At 50.8% G+C, this 10,411-nt stretch overlaps 1 protein-coding gene across 3 annotated transcripts in view; it reads right to left on the reverse strand.

Annotated features, from left to right (window-relative positions):
• Positions 1-10,411, reverse strand: part of ZNF536 (zinc finger protein 536) — a 379,804-nt gene that overhangs the window by 270,221 nt on the left and 99,172 nt on the right. The gene's annotated exons all lie outside the window — the stretch shown is intronic.

The following is a 10,411-nucleotide window of genomic DNA, read 5'->3' on the forward strand; positions in this document are numbered from 1 at the left end:
CGGAAGGGGGGAGCGGGGAGGGAGGGGAAAAATGAGGACCTAATGTCGGGGGTTTAAATGGAGAGAAAATGTTTTGAGAAACGATATACAAATGCACTTTACACAATTGATGTGTGTATGGATTGGGATAACAGTTGTATGAGCCCCTAATAAAATGTTAAAAAAGAAAAAAAAAAAGAAGGTCCTATCGAAACAGTGGCTTCGGAAGGGATCTGCTGGGCCAGGTAAAATCAAGCACAGGAGTCAGCTAAGCAGGTTCCGGAAATGGGCTTTGAGATTCCCAAGGGGTCATCTTGATCCATATTCTCCAAGGACACAAGATGTCCATGAGGCTCAGTTGCAGAACTTTCCAAAAAACCGGAAACTCCATTGGTTGAGCAAAAGCTCAGTGGCACCGGGGACCGTTTGTCTCTTTTCTGTGCTGACACTGCACCCGCTCCTTCTTCACGAGCAGGCAGCGCTGTGCTGAGAGCACGCCGGTGAGAATCTCCGCCCCGTCGGCCACCCCACAGCCCAGGTCTCGCTCCTCACTCAGTCTTCTTTTTGTCTCCAAATCTAAAGAGCATTGAAAGGGACTGGGACTTGAGACCCGTGAGCATGCCAGCACTGCCCTGTTGCCCTGGGGACACGGAAGGGTTTGAGAGACGGGATGCCACCTTCAGAAGCATCTAGATCGAGGTGGAAGCCATGCGGGGGCACAGCAGCCGCATGCTTTCATAATCGTGATGAGCAAAAGTTCCCAGGGTTTTGTAGCAATAATTTTTATCATTCCTAATTCCTAATTATTCTTCCCAATATTCCTAAGTGTTCTTCAAAATATGGATTATGTGCATGATGCTAACATGTTTTAAGAAAGTTTAACCTTCTAGGAAATAAATCAGCAAATAGTGACGTTTTATGGAAATACCATCGTACCCTTTTGTTGATGACAGAGATTCGACAGTAATGACAGAGATGGCCTGACTGGTGAAGCCTAGAGTATTTATGAGCTGGCTCCTCACAGAAACTAAAATGCCTCACCCTTGTTTAGAATATATAATGTTTTTAGACAATAGGACATATTTCACTAACACGTCTAATCATATATGCAAAGTAAGAAACAGCTTTGAAATGTGCCTTTATGGTTTTTTAGTGGCTGCTAACCAAAAGGTTGGAGATTTGAAACTACCCAGAGGTGCTTCAGCAGAAAGGCCTGGTGATGCGCTTCTGGAAAATCCGGCATGATGGAGCACAGTCCACTCTAACGCATAGGAGCCCTTCATGAATTGGCGTCACCTCCACGGCTGCCGGGTTTTGTTGTCTGAGGTGTGATCTGTGCACTAAGCTAAACTGTGGTTCCCCTCACCGTCTCCACCACATATCTGCTTATCTCTGAGTGGTTTGGGTTTTTTTTTTAAACATAAGGGTGATTTCAGTTCGAGACCTGAAAAATGACTAAGGGTTATAGTCTTGGGAGGTCCCACCAATCCCTGTCTGACCAGTAAGCCTGGTCTCTTTCACGATTTTGAGTTTTTGTTCTGTACTTTTTCCTATTCTATGAGGGATGACCCAGACTGTCTTCTAATGGGATCCTTCTGAGCATCTGGCGGTTGGTAGTGGGGCACCATCTAGTGCTTCTGGCCTCTGGGGTGTGGAGACGGATGTTTATGTGGTTTGTTAGACCACTGGACTCATTGTTTCCATGTGTCTTTAGATTGCCCTTCCTCTTCTTTCCTCCGAATGTGGAGACATCAAAAGTTACACCAGAGATGGCTACTCACAAGCTTTAAGGCCTGAGCTCAGTAGGCAGCAGGATATAGCCCATTGTCTTTGTGAACTACATTACACTAACGGACTGTGGTATGTCCCAAAACTGTGACCTTGATTCCCCAGGCCCAATGGCTCATGCTCTCAAGGTGGTTAGTGATGCCTAAGAAGTTTTCCTTGAGTTGGTCTGGACTTGCAGAGACCCAATCGCAAGGAACAGAATAGCCCAGGAGGGTTTCTGAGGCTGTAATCTTTCTGGAAGCACACTGCCACCTCTTGCTACCACTGACAGAGTGTCAACAGTCCAGTTGGCAGCCCAGTGCTTCCCCACTGCACCTCCTGGGCGCGCACAGCGGGCACACAAGGGGACTTGAGAAGTTAATGGGGAAGTTAATGATCTTTTCATTTATCTCTTCCACAAACCTTCTAAATCTCCCTTATATGACGTTACAGTTATTTTATTTTCACTTATTGCATACCTTCGAAGTATGAAAAGAAAGAAAACAAAAGGTCACTCCAGGCAACAATGCCACAGCAAAGTTGGGGAACAGGAAATGTCCATCTTGGAGGAGGAGACCAAGTGGACTGAGGGGGGGCCGGGCAGGGGAGAGTGGTGAGTGTCAGCAGTGAAGGGCACTGTGAAGCGGGTTAGGCCCCACCTAGGATTGGCTCTGGCCCAGGCCCTGCCCTCAACTGATAGTATTTTAATTCACACTGCAGCTCTAAGAAGGGATCACAGAGGTGGTTCTAAAGAAGCGAAATAACAATTGTAGCAGTGAATTCTGCAAACTGCATTCAGCAATATGGGGCAGCGTTCATTGGGCCTGGTTCAAGGAGACCACTGTTGCATGCATCCTGGGTTGAACGAAACAGAAGCACATCGGACATTGTCCAACATGCCTCTCAAGATGATTGGAGACACCCGAGGGTGTCCAAAACCCACGGCAGGCAGCCAGTTCAGAGTTGACATCCCTTTCATGAAAGCAGGAGAGGACCGTGGGGAGACAAGTTCCAGGGTACATCAGGCAGCATTAGGACGTAGATCAAACAAACGGCCCCCCCAATGCTGCCCAACAAGCGCCTCTGTAGGGGACAGGGCGGAAGGGGCAAGGCCTGACTCCTCTACACAATGTCCAAGACACAGTACCAACCACAGAAAGTTTGCCCAAAGGTGGATACAAAGCTGAGAAGTGACACCATCCTCTGGAAGCAAGTGACCAGGTACTGAAAGCTAAGCCCACCCACCACCCTCCTTGTCATGCAACCACCCAAATCAGCAGCTTGCTGGGCACCCCAAAGCAGAGGCCTGGGTTGGGGTGGGGGGTGGGGAACAGCCAAGGAGACCAGCTTGTGCTGTACCCACCACTTCTTCCAGACGCATGCCACATGTCACACAGAAGCCCCCAGCCTGTAGGAACCAAGAAATGGGGCCCACGAGAAGCTAAGCCCTGGACAACTTCTCTGTGTGGGAATCAACACCGGAAGGCACGGATTCCACTTGGAAGGCGGCCCCTGCCTCTTGCCCGGGCCCACCCCTCAGGGAGTGCCAGAGGCTGTTCAGACATGCAGTGTTTGGGGACTCGGAAGACTTTTTTTGAAGATGTGGATCAGGGAAAGGATAGTGGCAAATCTTTGTGCTTAGCGCTGCAGCTGCCAGGCTCCATGTCAGCCTGGCTAGTCCCTTTTGAAGGTGGCACGGTGTTCCTTCCTCAGCCCTGATGGTCCTGGGCTGTGTCACTAACCCTCTGGGACTTAGGTGACAACAGTAAAAGAGTACAAGACAAAATATGCAGGGAGAAGTACAGCCCCAGGAAATAGCGTTTACGCTGGGCAAAGAAGGCTGCTTTTGTGCAGCCTGGCCGGAGGGAGGCGCAGACAGAGGGACCCCTGCATGCACACCAACCAGGGCCTGTCTGAGCTGTGTGCCGCTCGGAGGTCGTCTAGGCCTGCTCCGGTGCCAAGGTGCCTGCGAGCAAAGCCCCAGCACACTGCCCCAACCCACCCCAGATGCCTTTGGGGCAGGCCCGTGGCTTGCTGAGAGGGGCTTTCCAGATGGTGCCGGGAAGCAGCCGTGCCAAACTCCACAGCTTAAGTAAATGTTGCCATCGTCCCATCCTGCCAGGCAAGATGTGAGGGACCCCTGCGTCCCCCAGCTTCTGTGACGCATGCTTCCCTGAGAGATCGTAGGCCCACCCACCCCCACCCCACCACCTGCCTGCCCCTCTGCCCCACACCTCTCCTGGAGATCCATCTACCCCAAAGGCTCCTCATCTGCCAGCCTGGAGGGAGCCCTCCTCCTGAACTTGCCACCTCACCAAGAAAGGTGGAGGGGTGAGCCCGTCAGATGTCTCCAGAGGGGAGAGAGGCATCCAGAAGGGCAGCAGGCAGGCCCAAGGGTGGTAGTCAGCATGGTTTCCAGCCCAGTTACCCTGGATTTAGGAAGCCTGCACCAATCCAATCTCCAGCTCTCGGCAGGTGCTCCCTACCCCACTGTCAACCCTGCACACCAGCTCTATGGCTAGAGGGTCTCACTCACTGCGGGCTCTGACTATGCCTGCACAGGCAGTGAGGGGTGCTTTGCACCCCACTCTCCTCCAGTGCATCCCCCAGCCCCTCCCTTGCTCAGGAATCCCAAGCACCTCTCTGTCTCCCCCAAGAATCCAGTGAAAACTCAAGGGCCAGGGGCACAGGGGGAGTGCAGAAGCCTCCTGTTGGTATGCTAGCTTGCCCCAAGCCCCGCTGACCCTGGGACCCCCAGAACCATCTCCCAGAGGAGGGCAGTCAGGAATCCCTGGTGGGCATCAGATGAGAGCACCTTTGATACCTTACTCTTTCCGGGCACCAGGCCTCCCCTCACCAGAAAGGGGTCACCAAAAAGTGGCCCTGGCAGGGCCAACATCTACAACCCAACAAGGACATGGCCATCAACTCATCCTGACTCATGGTCCCCCAGGCCTGACAGAGCAGCCCGACTCCCTAGACTGGAATCTTTATGAAAGCAGTTCCCCAGGCCTTTCTGCCACTGAGTGGCTCAGTGGGTTCAAACTGTCCACCAATCACAACCCGCTGGCACCACCCAGACTCTGGTGCTGACCCAGTGGGCATGAGTGCCCACCTCCCAGGAGGCACAGTGAGTGAGCTAGTGAAAGGCAACCCCTGGGAGCTCATGATGCCAGTGTCTGACCAAACCCTGGGACAGAGGTCACGCTATGGCTGTTTGCAAAGCAGACTGCTAATTCCAGCCAACACCCCACAAGTAGGGGTCAAACATTGCCCAAGGCGGGAGCCGGGGCCAGAGCCCCAAGAAGCTTCCCATGTGAGCTAATGGGAACCAGCCCACAGTGGCTAATGCTTCATGCTTTATTTTGAAAATTGACTGCTTAATTCTTTGCCTCATTGTAACCTGTCTTAGCTAATCTGTATTTTCCTGACTATCATTAAATTTAGACTTAAACGAATGCTCGCTCCTCAGGCTAGCAGGTTAGCTCTCAGGTAGAAGTGAAGCACTCCAGGTTTCCCAGAATCTCCACACAGCATCCTGGAGAGAAGCAGGGGGACACTGGCCACACAACTCCCACCCTGAAGCGGGACCACCCAAGCCAGGACTGCAGAGGGGCCCTGGCCATGGACTGCAGCATACAGGAGGCTGTGCTTCTGGGATGGTAGCCTCCCCACCCCACTTGTGGGCCACACTCCCAGGCTGAGGACTCTCGGGGTCAGCACATTCTCTGTTCCCCAGAGATGCCACGTGGCAGTGCCATGGAAGTGCCCTGGCTAGCCACATGCTAAGGGCCAGCAAATGCCCAGAGCTCAGTGCTTTCTCCCCAAATTTCCCCAAACACAACACAAGATACTGGAGTTCACCAAATTTATCAATCAAATTTATCAAGCTGCTGGCAGGAGCCCTGCTCCCAGCAGGGGAGGGAGAAGACCTGGTAGAGGTAGAGCTGGCTCCTGGTCTCCTGCACCCCACAGGTAACTGGCATCCAGAGTCCCTTCCACCTGCACCTCTGCCCACTGCCCTGAGTGGAGGGAGCCCCTGCTCCTGTGGCACCCATGTCTAGGTGGGCAGCTGCTGAGGCTCCCGGGAAGGGCCCTCGCCAGCGTCTGCCTGGGCACAGCTTTGATACAGACACCGAGCCTCTGTAAATCTCCCACCAAACACGGCAGCGGCCGCCTGCATACACTTCCACGTCGGGGACTGGAGGGCTGCATATGGCGCTCGGGTTTAACAGCTGAGCTTTAAAAAAGTGCAGCTTTTCATCTCTCTGAAACAGCTCCCCAATTAGGTGGGTGGGGAGGGGAGGGGAGGAGGATGAGGGAGGAGGGGTGGGCAGGGAAAGCAGGAGAAGCCGGGTGGGCACAGACCGCGGAGCCTTCCACGATGCTATTTGCTTTCTTCACCAGGAAGTGTTAGCAGCTCTGAGTCTCACTCTGAAAAATCACATCTTGCTTCCGATGCCAGGCTAAATAAAGTAGTGGGCCAGTCTCAAGTTCGATGATCTATAGGAAACCGCTCTTGGGTCAGGGGGTGGGACTGTATGAGGGTCCTCACATGGAAGGGGGATTCTCTGAATGAAGCCCTAACATGCTTTCAGATTGGGTTTAAAGAGGGAGTGGGGGGTGAGGCATTTATAAATGGGATTATTGTATTCCCAAACTCTGCCCAGCAAAGGGATTAGTAGCCATGAACCCACGGGCACAGCCCTGGTCCTTCTAGTGACCTGCCTGGAGGTGGCCAGGGTAGGAAGAAGCTGGAGCAGGAATCCCGGAGCACAGCTCTCCTGGAGCCTCCTGGACACTTTCACTTTCCTTTTCTCTGGTTCTCCGACTGTCTCCTCTCTGCAGCCAGCTCTCCTCTCCCTCCCAGCCCCCTGTTGCTGCCCGCCATCCCTGAGCTCCAGTATAAAGTTTGGCTTTTGCAGCAGGAAGCAGCTGGGCCAAGCAACCAGCGAATGATAATGACCTCAGAAATCTGCTGTTCGCTCGGCAACAATAGGGTGTTCAGTCTACTGGAAAATTGTGTTCATCAGCTAACTCTGCTCAGTTACTAATTGACATTGCCAAATATTTTAAGAACAATTGGAATGCACAAGCAAAAAAGAAAAAGAAGAAGAAGATCTTAATCCTCAGACTTAAATTTTTTTTTCTCTCTTACTTTTTGTCCCCCCTCCCCCACCCCCCACCCCACCCGAGCCCCGAGCCCCACCCCTTTCTTTTGGAAACCTGGATTTGTTTGTGTAGAGCAGGCAGCAGTAAGCACAAGTGGGGGTAGGCAGGGAGCCACAGGAGAAAAAGAGATGGGAAAGAAAGAGAATCTATCATATCACTGTCCACCTCGTGGCAATGCAGGCAGGCCAGGAGGCCTGGGAAAAGCTGCCGTGGTCAGTGGCCCCACCCAGGACGGAGACCCAGCATTCCGGAATGCAGCTCAGGCAACAAAAGCAGACCCTGCGAGGCTTCCGGGCCAGCTGATCAAATAACCCTGGCCCATCTCAAAACAGTACACCAGCAGGAGCAGGGGTTAACAATATTTTCGTCTTTGCCTCTCTCCCTGGCTTTCCATTGATCATGTAACTTAGCTGACTTTATTTAATGAACAGAGGGTCAACACATTCAATTACCCCTTCCCCATCATCAAGACTTCAATTATCCCCACTCCCAAATTATGGGGAACGCAGAAGGTAACTGCCCTGTTGGATATAATGAACACTATCGTTTCTTAGTACATTAAGTTTTAATTATTCTGAGCATGGTTTTCCAAAGCAAAATCGGAAGAAACAGAACTTCGGTGGTTGTCAGGACTCAAGAGCAAAGGCAGGACCCAGGCGCAGACTGAGAGGGTTTCTTTTTTCCGGAATCGGTGCAGGAGAAGAATTCTTCCACGGGGATTTCTGCATGCAAGCCAGACCCAGGGACGCCTTGGGGCCCCCACTCCACCTCCCTCCAAAATGTCACAAAGAGAGTGAAATTTATCAGCTGCCTCTTCCCAAATAGTTTCCGTTTGAATTGTCCACGGAAGCAGAGATAGCATCTCTGAGGGTGCGAAATTATTAGTAAGTCAAACCGCCACCACCGTCACCAAAAATAAAACAAAGGGGAAATGATCTGTTTGACTAGTTCTGTCCGTGTTCTGCGAGAAAATATGACCTCTCAATTTGTCAAAGGTCCTGGGTTTCGCAGTTGATCTTAAGCTTGGTTCTCAGCAGTTTGGAGAGCCAAAGAACAAACACATTTTCTGGTTCACTGGAATCATTTTCACATGTTCACTGATTCAAACATTCTTTTGCTCACATAACAAACAGCTGCAGCCCACATTAGCCTAGCCTGTGACAGTCGCCCATCTCGGCAATAACTGTTTGATTGCAAACTTGACCCCTTCTTCGTCTCGGTCTGAGCAAGACATTTCTAAACAGCCACTCCGTTCCCAATCCTCCTTTGCAAAGACTTACATCAGATAACAAAGGACGTGGCTGCCACTCATTGTAAGCCTTCTTCTGGAGATCTGTTCTAAGAGGCTCTCTGTAAAGAAGGTTTTTATGATGAATTCAGAACTACTATCATGTTAAGAGCAGCAATTTATAAAGAAGAATCCATTGGTTACGATCTGAAAAAATCGTTTCTCAGGCCCTACTGACCCAGTTTTCAACAACAAAAAAGAATCAAGCGATGCAAATTAAGTTTTGTGACATTGTTATGCGGTCTAAGAAATTTGTAAAATGGTGGTTTGCAGTGATTTCTTAATAGAAGCCTTAATAAGTACTTCTTTCTCTACTGAAGGGCTTAAAGCTTTTTTTTTCTGCGGCGTCTTCTCCCTTTCCTTGCAGGTTTTCTAACAGGTAATAATAAAATGCCCATTGTGCCAAGATTTTCATTTAAATGCTTATTTCCGTGCCACTTTGTACAAGTCATACTCGTTAGGAATGGGACGGAAGACTGAGATTGGCGCAGGGTCCTGGTTCCAGGAGAGCGGCTCGTCCCAGGCGGCCGCCATCGGGCTGCACCCTGCCCTTGCGTCCATTTCCCTACTTAGTCCGAACATGATGAAAAGAGCCTCATTTGAATAGGAGGAAAACAAAGGAGACCATCAGAAAAGGAAAGAACTGGTTATTCACCACTGTAAGATACTTCAGTGGGGAAAAGAGAGACGTGTGATGATCAACTGCTCGGGTAATTCTCTTCAGAGCCACAAGCACCGTTGGTTCTTTAAAGCAACAGGAAATTGTGCCCCCCCCCCAACCCCTTCACTTTCCCCTTCATGGAGTGTTTGGAGATGGGGGGGGGGGCAACCAAGATAGGAATGGCACGAGGCTATCACTCGGCCAGAAGGTGAGAAAAACACGGTAAACACGTCAATAATGAAGCAGAACATTTGGTGGCAGAATATTCCACGGAGACCTTTTCCTTTCAGCGGCCTGGGCGAGGGATGGAAATCTGTCAACGTTAACTCCGTGTCCCTCTGGAAACTTAGGAGTGCCGGGGTGCTCTCTGCTCCCTGCCCCTTCGGGGTCTCCCGCCTCAAAGCAGTGAGGCGGCTGCTCCCCAGGAACGGAGCGGGGAGCCCGCCTGGCAGTGGGCGCCTGGCACTTGGCTGCCTCGGTGGACAGAGGGATACGTTCTCATGGGTTCCCACCATCAGAAAGTGCACCTCACAGGCCCTTCCCTGGAGTCCTGGTCTGTTCCCTGCAGTAGGCACTCCGTGGAGTGCGGCCTCGCTCCTCCAGGGCACTCGGCCCCTGGGGTCGACTCTTCTGAGAGGGTCTCAGCAGCCATAAATCGCCCCGAAGGCTAGGGCTGCAGCAGGAGACAGTGTGTTTCATGGGTATTTAAGCAGCGGCATTAAGTGCTCTTGGAATCTCGGGAATGTGCGGGGCAGATTTATGTGTCTTAACAATTCTTTACTGGTTTGTAATAAGCCGGCAGCCTCACACTTTATTTTTAGATTAATTTTTTCCTAGGAGAAGGGTATACTGAAGCATGACAATAACAACAAAACTAAGCGGGCATATACTTAATAACTGTAGGAGTGAATTGCCTCCAATGCTAAAATATTCATTGAAACTGTGAAGGGGAAGAAAGAGAGAGAAACTTATAAAAAGAAAAGAAAATGACCCTCCATGGCCTGCCACATCCTTAGCAGTGGGCAGTGCAGCGCCTTGAGGTGCCTCAAACTGTCTCTCATTTTCTCGACTTAATGGCTGATTGCAGAAATCAATGTTGCCATTAGTAACAGGGTTTTTGTTATGGCATGATTTCCTCTGTTGTTAGGCTGCAGAATGATTACAGTATTAGCAAGGTGTTTTCTTTACAAAAGGCTAGAGATATAACTTTCAATTTACTGTCCATTAGGACAAGGCCTTGGAAATATGGGTGAAGAGAGCTGCGTACCTACTGCTGTTGTGGAGCGATTTTAATTTAGCCATCTTAGGCTAGCGTGTTGGGTTTGTGTTTGGATTTTTTTTTTTTTTACCTCATCCTGGGCCAGGAAGCTTCAGCATTTCCCAGACATTTTGAAGACAGATTTTGGGCTCTGCTATTTTAAACCCCAGGACTGTGCTACGCGTGTAAGGCAGCACAAGTTAAAATCTAAGACAGGCAGCCCGTTCATCTGTGTCTCAAACCTCAGTCAGTGCTTGGAAAGTGCCATGGTTCTTCCAGGGAGGGG

Source organism: Echinops telfairi, unplaced genomic scaffold, assembly GCF_000313985.2.
Source record: "Echinops telfairi isolate 266 unplaced genomic scaffold, ASM31398v2 ScPeMD7_2291;HRSCAF=2852, whole genome shotgun sequence".
Lineage (NCBI taxonomy): Eukaryota > Metazoa > Chordata > Mammalia > Afrosoricida > Tenrecidae > Echinops > Echinops telfairi.